Below are 16,541 nucleotides of genomic sequence, written 5' to 3' on the forward strand. Positions count from 1 at the left end.
GCCGCCTCTCTTTTCCCACATCTCTATTCCCCCCTCTGATTCCACGCCTCTGATTCCACGCCTCTGATTCCCCGCCTCAGATTCCCCGCCTCAGATTCCCCGCCTCAGATTCCCTGCCTCTGGATCTCCGCCTCTGATTCCCTGCCTCTGCTTCCCCACCTCTATTTCCTTGCCTCTTTCCCTGCCTCTCTTTCCCCACATCCCTTTCCCCGCCTCTGATTCCCCGCCTTGAATTCCCCACATCTGATACTCCGCCTCTCTTTCCCTGCGTCTATTTCCGCGCCTCTTTCCCTGCCTCTCTTTCCCCACATCTCTTTTCCACCCTCTGATTCCCCGCTTCTGATTCCCCGCCTCCGTTTCTCCGACTCTGTTTCCCTGCCTCCGATTCCCTGCTTCAGAGTCCCTGGCTCTTTCCATGCCTCTCTTTCCCCACATTTCTTTTCCCCCTTCTGATTCTCCCCCTTTCAATCTCAGCCTCTGATTTCCCACCTCAGAATCCCCACCTCAAATTCCCCGCCTCTGATTCCCTGCCTCTGATACCCCGCCTCTGCTTCCCCGCCTCTGCTTCCCCGCCTCTGCTTCCCCGCATCTGATTCCCCGCCTCTGATTCCCCGCCTCTGATTCCCCGCCTCTGATTTCCCGCCTCTGATTTCCCGCCTCTGCTTCCCCGCCTCTGCTTCCCCGCATCTGATTCCCCGCCTCTGATTCCCCGCCTCTGATTCCCCGCCTCTGATTCCCCGCCTCTGATTTCCCGCCTCTGATTCCCTGCCTCCGATTCCCCGCCTCAGATAATACGACTCTGATTCCCCGCCTCGGATTCCACGCCTCTGATTCCCCGCCTCAGATTTTCCACCTCAGATTCCCCACATCTGATACCCCGCCTCTCTTTCCCTGCGTCTATTTCCACGCCTCTTTCTCTGCCTCTCTTTCCCCACATCTCTTTTCTGCCCTCTGATTCCCCACCTCTGATTCCACGCCTCCGTTCCTCTGCCTCTGATTCCCCGCCTCTGATTCCCCGCCTCGGATTCCCCGCATCTGATACCCCTCCTCTCTTTCACTGCGTCTATTTCCACGCCTCTTTCTCTGCCTCTCTTTCCCCACATCTCTTTTCTGCCCTCTGATTCCCCACCTCTGATTCCACGCCTCCGTTCCTCTGCCTCTGATACCCCGCCTCTGATACCCCGCCTCTGATACCCCGCCTCTGATACCCCGCCTCTGATACCCCGCCTCTGATTCCCCGCCTCTGATACCCCGCCTCTGATACCCCGCCTCTGATACCCCGCCTCTGATTCCCCGCCTCTGATACCCCGCCTCTGATACCCCGCCTCTGATTCCCCGCCTCTGATTCCCCGCCTCTGATTCCCCGCCTCTGATTCCCCGCCTCTGATTCCCCGCCTCTGATTCCCCGACTCTGATTCCCCGCCTCTGATTCCCTGCCTCTGATTCCACGACTCTGATTCCCCGACTCTGATTCCCCGACTCCGATTCCCCACCTTCGATTCCCCGCCTCTGATTCCCCGCCTCTGATTCCCCGCCTCTGATTCCTTGCCTCGGATTGCACACATCTGATAACCCGCCTCTCTTTCTCTGCCTCTCTTTCGCCACATCTCTTTTCCGTCCTCTGATTCCCCGCCTCTGGTTCCCCGCCTGTGATTCCCCGCCTCTGATTCCCCGCCTCTCTTTCCCTGCCACTATTTTCGTGCCTCTTTCTCTGCCTCTCTTTTCCCACATCTCATTTCCGCCCACTGATTCCCCGCCTCTGATTCCCCGCCTCTGATTCCCCGCCTCTGATTCTCCGCCTCTGATTTCCTGCCTCTGATTCCCCGCCTCTGATTCCCCGCCTCCATTTCTCCGACTCCGATTCCCTGCTTCAGAGTCTCTGACTCTTTCCCCGCCTCCCTTTCGCCGCCTCTCTTTTCCCACATCTCTATTCCCCCCTCTGATTCCCCGCGTCTGATTCCCCGCCTCTGCTTCCCCGCCTCTTATTCCCCGCCTCTGATTCCCCGCCTCTGATTCCCCGCCTCTGATTCCCCGCCTCTGATTCCCCGCCTCTGATTCCCTGCCTCTCTTTCCCTGCCACTATTTTCGTGCCTCATTCTCTGCCACTCTTTTCCCACATCTCTTTCCCCGCCTCTGATTCCCCGCCTCAGATAATACGACTCTGATTCCCCGCCTCTCATTTCCCACCTCTCTTTCCGTGCCTCTTTCCCCGCCTCTCTTACCTTGCCTCTTTCCCTGCCTCTCTTTCTCCACATCTCTTTCCCCACCTCTGATTCCCCGCCTCGGATCCCCCACATCTGATACCCCGCCTCTCTTTCCCTGCGTCTATTTCCACGCCTCTTTCTCTGCCTCTCTTTCCCCACAACTCTTTTCCCCCCTCTGATTCACCCCCTTTTAATTTCAGCCTCTGATTCCCCGCCTCTGATTCCCCGCCTCTGATTCCCCGCCTCTGATTCCCCGCCTCTGATTCCCCGCCTCTGACTCCCCGCCTCTCTTTCCCTGCCACTATTTTCGTGCCTCTTTCTCTGCCTCTCTTTTCCCACATCTCATTTCCGCCCACTGATTCCCCGCCTCTGATTCCCCGCCTCTGATTCCCCGCCTCTGATTCTCTGCCTCTGATTCCCCGCCTCTGATTCCCTGCCTCTGATTCCCCGCCTCTGATTCCCCGCCTCTGATTCCCCGCCTCTGATTCCCCGCCTCTGATTCCCCGCCTCTGATTCCCCGACTCCGATTCCCTGCTTCAGAGTCTCTGACTCTTTCCCCGCCTCCCTTTCGCCGCCTCTCTTTTCCCACATCTCTATTCCCCCCTCTGATTCCACGCCTCTGATTCCCCGACTCAGATTCCCCACCTCAGATTCCCTGCCTCAGATTCCCTGCCTCTGATTCCCCCCCTCTGATTCCCTGCCTCTGAATCCCCACCTCTGATTCCCCGCCTCTATTTCCTTGCCTCTTTCCCTGCCTCTCTTTCCCCACATCTCTTTCCCCGCCTTGAATTCCCCACATCTGATACCCCGCCTCTCTTTCCCTGCGTCTATTTCCGCGCCTCTTTCCCTGCCTCTCTTTCCCCACATCTATTTTCCGCCCTCTGATTCCCCGCTTCTGATTCCCCGCCTCCGTTCTCCGACGCTGTTTACCTGCCTCCGATTACCTGCTTCAGAGTCCCTGGCTCCTTCCATGCCTCTCTTTCCCTACATATCTTTTCCCCCTTCTGATTCTCCCCCTTTGAATCTCAGCCTCGGATTCCCCACCTCAGATTCCCCACCTCAGATTCCCTGCCTCAGAATCCCCACCTCAGATTCCCCGCCTCTGATTCCCCGCCTCTGATTCCCCGCCTCTGCTTCCCCGCCTCTGATTCCCCGCTTCTGATTCCCCGCCTATATTTCTCCGACTCTGATTCCCTTCCTCTGTTTCCCTGCCTCCGATTCCCTGCTTCAGAGTCCCTGGCTCTTTCCCTGGCTCTTTCCCTGCCCTTGTTTCCCCACATCTCTTTTCCCCCCTCTGATTCACCCCCTTTTAATTTCAGCCTCTGATTCCCCGCCTGTGGTTCCCCGCCTCTGATTCCCCGCCTCTCTTTCCCTGCCACTATTTTCGTGCCTCTTTCTCTGCCTCTCTTTTCCCACATCTCATTTCCGCCCACTGATTCCCCGCCTCTGATTCCCCGCCTCTGATTCTCCGCCTCTGATTCCCCGCCTCTGATTCCCCGCCTCTGATTCCCTGCCTCTGATTCCCTTCCTCTGATTCCCCGACTCTGATTCCCCGCCTCTGATTCCCCACTTCTGATTCCCCGACTCTAATTCCCCGACACTGATTCCCCGACTCTGATTCCCCGACTCCGATTCCCTGCTTCAGAGTCTCTGACACTTTCCCCGCCTCCATTTCGCCGCCTCTCTTTTCCCACATCTCTATTCCCCCCTCTGATTCCACGCCTCTGATTCCCCGCCTCAGATTCCCCACCTCAGATTCCCTGCCTCTGATTCTCCGCCTCTGATTCCCTGCCTCTGATTCCCCACCTCTATTTCCTTGCGTCTTTCCCTGCCTCTCTTTCCCCACATCTCTTTCCCCGCCTCTGATTCCCCGCCTTGAATTCCCCACATCTGATACTCCGCCTCTCTTTCCCTGCGTCTATTTCTGCGCCTCTTTCCCTGCCTCTCTTTCCCCACATCTCTTTTCCACCCTCTGATTCCCCGCTTCTGATTCCCCGCCTCCGTTTCTCCGACTCTGTTTCCCTGCCTCCGATTCCCTGCTTCAGAGTCCCTGGCTCTTTCCATGCCTCTCTTTCCCCACATTTCTTTTCCCCCTTCTGATTCTCCCCCTTTCAATCTCAGCCTCTGATTTCCCACCTCAGAATCCCCACCTCAAATTCCCCGCCTCTGCTTCCCCGCCTCTGCTTCCCCGCCTCTGCTTCCCCGCCTCTGCTTCCCCGCCTCTGCTTCCCCGCCTCTGCTTCCTCGCCTCTGCTTCCCCGCCTCTGATTCCCCGCCTCTGATTCCCCGCCTCTGATTCCCCGCCTCTGATTCCCCGCCTCTGATTCCCCGCCTCTGATTCCCCGCCTCTGATTCCCCGCCTCTGATTCCCCGCCTCTGATTCCTTGCCTCGGATTGCACACATCTGATAACCCGCCTCTCTTTCTCTGCCTCTCTTTCGCCACATCTCTTTTCCGTCCTCTGATTCCCCGCTTCTGATTCCTCGCTTCTGATTCCCCGCCTCCATTTCTCCGACTCTGATTCCCTTCCTCTGTTTTCCTGCCTCCGATTCCCTGCCTCCGATTCCCTGCTTCAGAGTCCCTGGCTCTTTCCCTGGCTCTTTCCCTGCCCTTCTTTCCCCACATCTCTTTTCCCCCCTCTGATTCACCCTCTTTTAATTTCAGCCTCTGATTCCCCGCCTCTGGTTCCCCGCCTGTGATTCCCCGCCTCTGATTCCCCGCCTCTCTTTCCCTGCCACTATTTTCGTGTCTCTTTCTCTGCCTCTCTTTTCCCACATCTCATTTCTGCCCACTGATTCCCCGCATCTGATTCCCCGCCTCTGATTCCCCGCCTCTGATTCCCCGCCTCTGATTCCCCGCCTCTGATTCCCCGCCTCTGATTCCCCGCCTCTGATTCTCCGCCTCTGATTGCCTGCCTCTGATTCCCCGCCTCTGATTCCCCGACTCTGATTCCCCGACTCCGATTCCCTGCTTCAGAGTCTCTGACTCTTTCCCCGCCTCCCTTTCGCCGCCTCTCTTTTCCCACATCTCTATTCCCCCCTCTGATTCCACGCCTCTGATTCCCCGACAGACTCCCCACCTCAGATTCCCTGCCTCAGATTCCCTGCCTCTGATTCCCCTCATCTGATTCCCTGCCTCTGAATCCCCACCTCTGATTCCCCGCCTCTATTTCCTTGCCTCTTTCCCTGCCTCTCTTTCCCCACATCTCTTTCCCCGCCTTGAATTCCCCACATCTGATACCCCGCCTCTCTTTCCCTGCGTCTATTTCCGCGCCTCTTTCCCTGCCTCTCTTTCCCCACATCTCTTTTCCGCCCTCTGATTCCCCGCTTCTGATTCCCCGCCTCCGTTCTCCGACTCTGTTTCCCTGCCTCCGATTCCCTGCTTCAGAGTACCTGGCTCTTTCCATGCCTCTCTTTCCCTACATATCTTTTCCCCCTTCTGATTCTCTCCCTTTGAATCTCATCCTCGGATTCCCCACCTCAGATTCCCCACCTCAGATTCCCCGCCTCTGATTCCCCGCCTCTGATTCCCCGCCTCTGCTTCCCCGCCTCTGATTCCCCGCCTCTGATTCCCCGCCTCCATTTCTCCCACTCTGATTCCCTTCCTCTGTTTCCCTGCCTCCGATTCCCTGCTTCAGAGTCCCTGGCTCTTTCCCTGGCTCTTTCCCTGACCTTCTTTCCCCACATCTCTTTACCCCACTCTGATTCACCCCCTTTTAATTTCAGCCTCTGATTCCCCGCCTGTGGTTCCCCGCCTCTGATTCCCCGCCTCTCTTTCCCTGCCACTATTTTCGTGCCTCTTTCTCTGCCTCTCTTTTCCCACATCTCATTTCCGCCCACTGATTCCCCGCCTCTGATTCCCCGCCTCTGATTCCCCGCCTCTGATTCTCCGCCTCTGATTCCCCGCCTCTGATTCCCCGCCTCTGATTCCCCGCCTCTGATTCCCCGACTCTGATTCCCTGACACTGATTCCCCGACTCTGATTCCCCGACTCTGATTCCCCGACTCCGATTCCCTGTTTCAGAGTCTCTGACTCTTTCCCCGCCTCCCTTTCGCCGCCTCTCTTTTCCCACATCTCTATTCCCCCCTCTGATTCCACGCCTCTGATTCCCCGCCTCAGATTCCCCGCCTCAGATTCCCTGCCTCTGGATCTCCGCCTCTGATTCCCTGCCTCTGATTCCCCACCTCTATTTCCTTGCCTCTTTCCCTGCCTCTCTTTCCCCACATCTCTTTCCCCACATCTCTTTTCCTGCCTCTGATGCCCCGCCTCGGATTCCACGCCTCTGATTCCCCGCCTCAGATTTTCCACTTCAGATTCCCCACATCTGATACTCCGCCTCTCTTTCCCTGCGTCTATTTCCGCGCCTCTTTCCCTGCCTCTCTTTCCCCACATCTCTTTTCCACCCTCTGATTCCCCGCTTCTGATTCCCCGCCTCCGTTTCTCCGACTCTGTTTCCCTGCCTCCGATTCCCTGCTTCAGAGTCCCTGGCTCTTTCCATGCCTCTCTTTCCCCACATTTCTTTTCCCCCTTCTGATTCTCCCCCTTTCAATCTCAGCCTCTGATTTCCCACCTCAGAATCCCCACCTCAAATTCCCCGCCTCTGATTCCCCGACTCCGATTCCCTGTTTCAGAGTCTCTGACTCTTTCCCCGCCTCCCTTTCGCCGCCTCCCTTTCGCCGCCTCTCTTTTCCCACATCTCTATTCCCCCCTCTGATTCCACGCCTCTGATTCCCCGCCTCTGCTTCCCCGCCTCTGCTTCCCCGCCTCTGATTCCCCGCCTCTGATTGCCCGCCTCTGATTTCCCGCCTCTGATTCCCCGCCTCTGATTCCCCGCCTCTGATTCCCCGCCTCTGATTCCCCGCCTCTGATTCCCCGCCTCTGATTCCCCGCCTCTCTTTCCCTGCCACTATTTTCGTGCCTCCTTCTCTGCCTCTCTTTTCCCACATCTCTTTCCCCGCCTCTGATTCCCTGCCTCCGATTCCCCGCCTCAGATAATACGACTCTGATTCCCCGCCTCTGATTCCCCGCCTGTGATTCACCGCCTCTGATTTCCTGCCTCTCTTTCCGTGCCTCTTTCCCGGCCTCTCTTTCCCCACATCTCTTTTCCTGCCTCTGATGCCCCGCCTCGGATTCCACGCCTCTGATTCCCCGCCTCAGATTTTCCACTTCAGATTCCCCACATCTGATACCCCGCCTCTCTTTCCCTGCGTCTATTTCCGCGCCTCTTTCCCTGCCTCTCTTTCCCCACATCTCTTTCCCCGCCTCTGATTCCCCGCCTCGGATTCCCCACATCTGATACCCCGCCTCTCTTTCCCTGCGTCTATTTCCGCGCCTCTTTCCCTGCCTCTCTTTTCCCACATCTCTTTCCCCGCCTCTGATTCCCCGCCTCAGATTCCCCGCCTCTGATACCATGACTCTGATTCCCCGCCTCTGATTCCCCGCCTCTGATTCCACGCATCTGATTCCCCGCCTCTCATTCCCCGCCTCTGATTCCCCGCCTCTGATTCCCCACCCCTGATTCCCCGCCTCTCTTTCCCTGCCACTATTTTTGTGCCTCCTTCTCTGCCTCTCTTTTCCCACATCTCTTTCCCAGCCTATGATTCCCCGCCTCAGATTCCCCGCCTCTGATTTCCCACCTCTCTTTCCGTGCCTCTTTCCCCGCCTCTCTTTCCTTGCCTCCTTCCCTGCCTCTCTTTCTCCACTCTTTCCCCACCTCTGATTCCCCGCCTCAGATCCCCCACATCTGATACCCTGCCTCTCTTTCCCTGCGTCTATTTCCGCGCCTCTTTCTCTGCCTCTCTTTCCCCACATCTCTTTTCCGCCCTCTGTTTCTCCGCTTCTGATTCCCCACCTCCGTTTCTCCGACTCTGATTCCCTGCCTCTGTTTCCCCTCCTCCGATTTCCTGCTTCAGCGTCTCTGGCTCTTTCCCGGCTTCTATTTCCCCACATCTCTTTTCCCCCCTCTGATTCACCCCCTTTGAATCTCAGCCTTTGATTCACCACCTCAGATTCCTTACCTCTAATTCCCCGCCTCTGATTCCCCGCCTGTGATTCCCCGCCTCTGATTCCCCGCCTCTGATTCCCCGCCTCTGATTCCCCGCCTCTGATTCCCCGCCTCTGATTCCCCCCTCTGAATCCCCGCCTCTGATTCCCCGCCTCTGATTCCCCGCCCCTGATTCCCCGCCTCTCTTTCTCTGCCACTATTTTTGTGCCTCCTTCTCTGCCTCTCTTTTCCCACATCTCTTTCCCAGCCTCTAATTCCCCGCCTCAGATTCCCTGCCTCTGATACCACGACTCTGATTCCCCGCCTCTGATTCCTCGCCTCTGATTTCCCGCCTCTCTTTCCGTTCCTCTTTCCCGGCCTCTCTTTCCGCACATCTCTTTTCCTGCCTCTGATTCCCCGCCTCGGATTCCACGCCTCTGATTCCCCGCCTCAGATTCTCCACCTCAAATTCCCCGCTTCTGATACCACGACTCTGATTCCCCGCCTCTGATTCCCCGCCTCTGATTTCCCACCTCTCTTTCCGTGCCTCTTTCCCCGCCTCTCTTTCCTTGCCTCTTTCCCTGCCTCTTTCTCCAAATCTCTTTCTTCACCTCTGATTCCCCGCCTCGGATCCCCCACATCTGATACCCCGCCTCTCTTTCCCTGCGTCTATTTCCACGCCTCTTTCTCTGCCTCTCTTTCCCCACATCTCTTTTCCGCCCTCAGATTCCCCGCTTCTGATTCCCCACCTCCGTTTCTCCGACTCTGATTCCATGCCTCTGTTTCCCCGCCTCCGATTCCCTGCTTCAGAGTCTCTGGCTCTTTCCCGGCTTCTCTTTTCCCACATCCCATTTCCCCCCTCTGATTCACCCCCTTTGAAACTCAGCCTTTGATTCACCACCTCAGATTCCCCACCTCTAATTCCCCGCCTCTGATTCCCCGCCTCTGGTTCCCCGCCTCTGGTTCCCCGCCTCTGGTTCCCCGCCTCTGGTTCCCCGCCTCTGATTCCCCGCCTCTGATTCCCCGCCTCTGATTCCCCGCCTCTGATTCCCTGCCTCTCTTTCCCTGCCACTATTTTCATGCCTCCTTCTCTGCCTCTCTTTTCCCACACCTCATTTCTGCCCTCTTGATTCCCCACCTCTGATTCCACGCCGCCTTTTCTCCGCCTCTGATTTCCCGCCTCTCTTTCCGTGCCTCCTTCCCGGCCTCTCTTTCCCCACATCTCTTTTCCTGCCTCTGATTCCCCGCCTCGGATTCCCCGCATCTGATACCCCTCCTCTCTTTCACTGCGTCTATTTCCACGCCTCCGTTCCTCTGCCTCTGATACCCCGCCTCTGATACCCCGCCTCTGATACCCCGCCTCTGATTCCCCGCCTCTGATTCCCCGCCTCTGATACCCCGCCTCTGATTCCCCGCCTCTGATTCCCCGCCTCTGATTCCCCGCCTCTGATTCCACGCCTCTGATTCCCCGCCTCTGATTCCCCGCCTCTGATTCCTTGCCTCGGATTCCCTGCTTCAGAGTCCCTGGCTCTTTCCATGCCTCTCTTTCCCTACATATCTTTTCCCCCTTCTGATTCTCTCCCTTTGAATCTCAGCCTCAGAATCCCCACCTCAGATTCCCCGCCTCTGATTCCCCGCCTCTGATTCCCCGCCTCTGATTCCCCGCCTCTGCTTCCCCGCCTCTGATTCCCCGCCTCCATTTCTCCCACTCTGATTTCCTTCCTCTGTTTCCCTGCCTCCGATTCCCTGCCTCAGATTCCCTGCCTCTGATTACCTGCCTCTGATTCCCCGCCTCTGATTCCCCGCCTCTGATTCCCCTCCTCTGATTCCCCGCCTCTGATTCCCCGACTCTGATTCCCCGCCTCTGATTCCCCACCTCTGATTCCCCGACTCTGATTCCCTGACACTGATTTCCCGACTCTGATTCCCCGACTCTGATTACCCGACTCCGATTCCCTGTTTCAGAGTCTCTGACTCTTTCCCCGCCTCCCTTTCGCCGCCTCTCTTTTCCCACATCTCTATTCCCCCCTCTGATTCCACGCCTCTGATTCCACGCCTCTGATTCCCCGCCTCAGATTCCCCGCCTCAGATTCCCCGCCTCAGATTCCCTGCCTCTGGATCTCCGCCTCTGATTCCCTGCCTCTGCTTCCCCACCTCTATTTCCTTGCCTCTTTCCCTGCCTCTCTTTCCCCACATCCCTTTCCCCGCCTCTGATTCCCCGCCTTGAATTCCCCACATCTGATACTCCGCCTCTCTTTCCCTGCGTCTATTTCCGCGCCTCTTTCCCTGCCTCTCTTTCCCCACATCTCTTTTCCACCCTCTGATTCCCCGCTTCTGATTCCCCGCCTCCGTTTCTCCGACTCTGTTTCCCTGCCTCCGATTCCCTGCTTCAGAGTCCCTGGCTCTTTCCATGCCTCTCTTTCCCCACATTTCTTTTCCCCCTTCTGATTCTCCCCCTTTCAATCTCAGCCTCTGATTTCCCACCTCAGAATCCCCACCTCAAATTCCCCGCCTCTGATTCCCTGCCTCTGATACCCCGCCTCTGCTTCCCCGCCTCTGCTTCCCCGCCTCTGCTTCCCCGCATCTGATTCCCCGCCTCTGATTCCCCGCCTCTGATTCCCCGCCTCTGATTTCCCGCCTCTGATTTCCCGCCTCTGCTTCCCCGCCTCTGCTTCCCCGCATCTGATTCCCCGCCTCTGATTCCCCGCCTCTGATTCCCCGCCTCTGATTCCCCGCCTCTGATTTCCCGCCTCTGATTCCCTGCCTCCGATTCCCCGCCTCAGATAATACGACTCTGATTCCCCGCCTCGGATTCCACGCCTCTGATTCCCCGCCTCAGATTTTCCACCTCAGATTCCCCACATCTGATACCCCGCCTCTCTTTCCCTGCGTCTATTTCCACGCCTCTTTCTCTGCCTCTCTTTCCCCACATCTCTTTTCTGCCCTCTGATTCCCCACCTCTGATTCCACGCCTCCGTTCCTCTGCCTCTGATTCCCCGCCTCTGATTCCCCGCCTCGGATTCCCCGCATCTGATACCCCTCCTCTCTTTCACTGCGTCTATTTCCACGCCTCTTTCTCTGCCTCTCTTTCCCCACATCTCTTTTCTGCCCTCTTGATTCCCCACCTCTGATTCCACGCCGCCTTTTCTCCGCCTCTGATTTCCCGCCTCTCTTTCCGTGCCTCCTTCCCGGCCTCTCTTTCCCCACATCTCTTTTCCTGCCTCTGATTCCCCGCCTCGGATTCCCCGCATCTGATACCCCTCCTCTCTTTCACTGCGTCTATTTCCACGCCTCCGTTCCTCTGCCTCTGATACCCCGCCTCTGATACCCCGCCTCTGATACCCCGCCTCTGATTCCCCGCCTCTGATTCCCCGCCTCTGATACCCCGCCTCTGATTCCCCGCCTCTGATTCCCCGCCTCTGATTCCCCGCCTCTGATTCCACGCCTCTGATTCCCCGCCTCTGATTCCCCGCCTCTGATTCCTTGCCTCGGATTCCCTGCTTCAGAGTCCCTGGCTCTTTCCATGCCTCTCTTTCCCTACATATCTTTTCCCCCTTCTGATTCTCTCCCTTTGAATCTCAGCCTCAGAATCCCCACCTCAGATTCCCCGCCTCTGATTCCCCGCCTCTGATTCCCCGCCTCTGATTCCCCGCCTCTGCTTCCCCGCCTCTGATTCCCCGCCTCCATTTCTCCCACTCTGATTTCCTTCCTCTGTTTCCCTGCCTCCGATTCCCTGCCTCAGATTCCCTGCCTCTGATTACCTGCCTCTGATTCCCCGCCTCTGATTCCCCGCCTCTGATTCCCCTCCTCTGATTCCCCGCCTCTGATTCCCCGACTCTGATTCCCCGCCTCTGATTCCCCACCTCTGATTCCCCGACTCTGATTCCCTGACACTGATTTCCCGACTCTGATTCCCCGACTCTGATTACCCGACTCCGATTCCCTGTTTCAGAGTCTCTGACTCTTTCCCCGCCTCCCTTTCGCCGCCTCTCTTTTCCCACATCTCTATTCCCCCCTCTGATTCCACGCCTCTGATTCCACGCCTCTGATTCCCCGCCTCAGATTCCCCGCCTCAGATTCCCCGCCTCAGATTCCCTGCCTCTGGATCTCCGCCTCTGATTCCCTGCCTCTGCTTCCCCACCTCTATTTCCTTGCCTCTTTCCCTGCCTCTCTTTCCCCACATCCCTTTCCCCGCCTCTGATTCCCCGCCTTGAATTCCCCACATCTGATACTCCGCCTCTCTTTCCCTGCGTCTATTTCCGCGCCTCTTTCCCTGCCTCTCTTTCCCCACATCTCTTTTCCACCCTCTGATTCCCCGCTTCTGATTCCCCGCCTCCGTTTCTCCGACTCTGTTTCCCTGCCTCCGATTCCCTGCTTCAGAGTCCCTGGCTCTTTCCATGCCTCTCTTTCCCCACATTTCTTTTCCCCCTTCTGATTCTCCCCCTTTCAATCTCAGCCTCTGATTTCCCACCTCAGAATCCCCACCTCAAATTCCCCGCCTCTGATTCCCTGCCTCTGATACCCCGCCTCTGCTTCCCCGCCTCTGCTTCCCCGCCTCTGCTTCCCCGCATCTGATTCCCCGCCTCTGATTCCCCGCCTCTGATTCCCCGCCTCTGATTTCCCGCCTCTGATTTCCCGCCTCTGCTTCCCCGCCTCTGCTTCCCCGCATCTGATTCCCCGCCTCTGATTCCCCGCCTCTGATTCCCCGCCTCTGATTCCCCGCCTCTGATTTCCCGCCTCTGATTCCCTGCCTCCGATTCCCCGCCTCAGATAATACGACTCTGATTCCCCGCCTCGGATTCCACGCCTCTGATTCCCCGCCTCAGATTTTCCACCTCAGATTCCCCACATCTGATACCCCGCCTCTCTTTCCCTGCGTCTATTTCCACGCCTCTTTCTCTGCCTCTCTTTCCCCACATCTCTTTTCTGCCCTCTGATTCCCCACCTCTGATTCCACGCCTCCGTTCCTCTGCCTCTGATTCCCCGCCTCTGATTCCCCGCCTCGGATTCCCCGCATCTGATACCCCTCCTCTCTTTCACTGCGTCTATTTCCACGCCTCTTTCTCTGCCTCTCTTTCCCCACATCTCTTTTCTGCCCTCTGATTCCCCACCTCTGATTCCACGCCTCCGTTCCTCTGCCTCTGATACCCCGCCTCTGATACCCCGCCTCTGATACCCCGCCTCTGATACCCCGCCTCTGATACCCCGCCTCTGATTCCCCGCCTCTGATACCCCGCCTCTGATACCCCGCCTCTGATACCCCGCCTCTGATTCCCCGCCTCTGATACCCCGCCTCTGATACCCCGCCTCTGATTCCCCGCCTCTGATTCCCCGCCTCTGATTCCCCGCCTCTGATTCCCCGCCTCTGATTCCCCGCCTCTGATTCCCCGACTCTGATTCCCCGCCTCTGATTCCCTGCCTCTGATTCCACGACTCTGATTCCCCGACTCTGATTCCCCGACTCCGATTCCCCACCTTCGATTCCCCGCCTCTGATTCCCCGCCTCTGATTCCCCGCCTCTGATTCCTTGCCTCGGATTGCACACATCTGATAACCCGCCTCTCTTTCTCTGCCTCTCTTTCGCCACATCTCTTTTCCGTCCTCTGATTCCCCGCCTCTGGTTCCCCGCCTGTGATTCCCCGCCTCTGATTCCCCGCCTCTCTTTCCCTGCCACTATTTTCGTGCCTCTTTCTCTGCCTCTCTTTTCCCACATCTCATTTCCGCCCACTGATTCCCCGCCTCTGATTCCCCGCCTCTGATTCCCCGCCTCTGATTCTCCGCCTCTGATTTCCTGCCTCTGATTCCCCGCCTCTGATTCCCCGCCTCCATTTCTCCGACTCCGATTCCCTGCTTCAGAGTCTCTGACTCTTTCCCCGCCTCCCTTTCGCCGCCTCTCTTTTCCCACATCTCTATTCCCCCCTCTGATTCCCCGCGTCTGATTCCCCGCCTCTGCTTCCCCGCCTCTTATTCCCCGCCTCTGATTCCCCGCCTCTGATTCCCCGCCTCTGATTCCCCGCCTCTGATTCCCCGCCTCTGATTCCCTGCCTCTCTTTCCCTGCCACTATTTTCGTGCCTCATTCTCTGCCACTCTTTTCCCACATCTCTTTCCCCGCCTCTGATTCCCCGCCTCAGATAATACGACTCTGATTCCCCGCCTCTCATTTCCCACCTCTCTTTCCGTGCCTCTTTCCCCGCCTCTCTTACCTTGCCTCTTTCCCTGCCTCTCTTTCTCCACATCTCTTTCCCCACCTCTGATTCCCCGCCTCGGATCCCCCACATCTGATACCCCGCCTCTCTTTCCCTGCGTCTATTTCCACGCCTCTTTCTCTGCCTCTCTTTCCCCACAACTCTTTTCCCCCCTCTGATTCACCCCCTTTTAATTTCAGCCTCTGATTCCCCGCCTCTGATTCCCCGCCTCTGATTCCCCGCCTCTGATTCCCCGCCTCTGATTCCCCGCCTCTGACTCCCCGCCTCTCTTTCCCTGCCACTATTTTCGTGCCTCTTTCTCTGCCTCTCTTTTCCCACATCTCATTTCCGCCCACTGATTCCCCGCCTCTGATTCCCCGCCTCTGATTCCCCGCCTCTGATTCTCTGCCTCTGATTCCCCGCCTCTGATTCCCTGCCTCTGATTCCCCGCCTCTGATTCCCCGCCTCTGATTCCCCGCCTCTGATTCCCCGCCTCTGATTCCCCGCCTCTGATTCCCCGACTCCGATTCCCTGCTTCAGAGTCTCTGACTCTTTCCCCGCCTCCCTTTCGCCGCCTCTCTTTTCCCACATCTCTATTCCCCCCTCTGATTCCACGCCTCTGATTCCCCGACTCAGATTCCCCACCTCAGATTCCCTGCCTCAGATTCCCTGCCTCTGATTCCCCCCCTCTGATTCCCTGCCTCTGAATCCCCACCTCTGATTCCCCGCCTCTATTTCCTTGCCTCTTTCCCTGCCTCTCTTTCCCCACATCTCTTTCCCCGCCTTGAATTCCCCACATCTGATACCCCGCCTCTCTTTCCCTGCGTCTATTTCCGCGCCTCTTTCCCTGCCTCTCTTTCCCCACATCTATTTTCCGCCCTCTGATTCCCCGCTTCTGATTCCCCGCCTCCGTTCTCCGACGCTGTTTACCTGCCTCCGATTACCTGCTTCAGAGTCCCTGGCTCCTTCCATGCCTCTCTTTCCCTACATATCTTTTCCCCCTTCTGATTCTCCCCCTTTGAATCTCAGCCTCGGATTCCCCACCTCAGATTCCCCACCTCAGATTCCCTGCCTCAGAATCCCCACCTCAGATTCCCCGCCTCTGATTCCCCGCCTCTGATTCCCCGCCTCTGCTTCCCCGCCTCTGATTCCCCGCTTCTGATTCCCCGCCTATATTTCTCCGACTCTGATTCCCTTCCTCTGTTTCCCTGCCTCCGATTCCCTGCTTCAGAGTCCCTGGCTCTTTCCCTGGCTCTTTCCCTGCCCTTGTTTCCCCACATCTCTTTTCCCCCCTCTGATTCACCCCCTTTTAATTTCAGCCTCTGATTCCCCGCCTGTGGTTCCCCGCCTCTGATTCCCCGCCTCTCTTTCCCTGCCACTATTTTCGTGCCTCTTTCTCTGCCTCTCTTTTCCCACATCTCATTTCCGCCCACTGATTCCCCGCCTCTGATTCCCCGCCTCTGATTCTCCGCCTCTGATTCCCCGCCTCTGATTCCCCGCCTCTGATTCCCTGCCTCTGATTCCCTTCCTCTGATTCCCCGACTCTGATTCCCCGCCTCTGATTCCCCACTTCTGATTCCCCGACTCTAATTCCCCGACACTGATTCCCCGACTCTGATTCCCCGACTCCGATTCCCTGCTTCAGAGTCTCTGACACTTTCCCCGCCTCCATTTCGCCGCCTCTCTTTTCCCACATCTCTATTCCCCCCTCTGATTCCACGCCTCTGATTCCCCGCCTCAGATTCCCCACCTCAGATTCCCCGCCTCAGATTCCCTGCCTCTGATTCTCCGCCTCTGATTCCCTGCCTCTGATTCCCCACCTCTATTTCCTTGCGTCTTTCCCTGCCTCTCTTTCCCCACATCTCTTTCCCCGCCTCTGATTCCCCGCCTTGAATTCCCCACATCTGATACTCCGCCTCTCTTTCCCTGCGTCTATTTCTGCGCCTCTTTCCCTGCCTCTCTTTCCCCACATCTCTTTTCCACCCTCTGATTCCCCGCTTCTGATTCCCCGCCTCCGTTTCTCCGACTCTGTTTCCCTGCCTCCGATTCCCTGCTTCAGAGTCCCTGGCTCTTTCCATGCCTCTCTTTCCCCACATTTCTTTTCCCCCTTCTGATTCTCCCCCTTTCAATCTCAGCCTCTGATTTCCCACCTCAGAATCCCCACCTCAA

Source organism: Narcine bancroftii, unplaced genomic scaffold (genome assembly GCF_036971445.1).
Source record: "Narcine bancroftii isolate sNarBan1 unplaced genomic scaffold, sNarBan1.hap1 Scaffold_147, whole genome shotgun sequence".
Lineage (NCBI taxonomy): Eukaryota > Metazoa > Chordata > Chondrichthyes > Torpediniformes > Narcinidae > Narcine > Narcine bancroftii.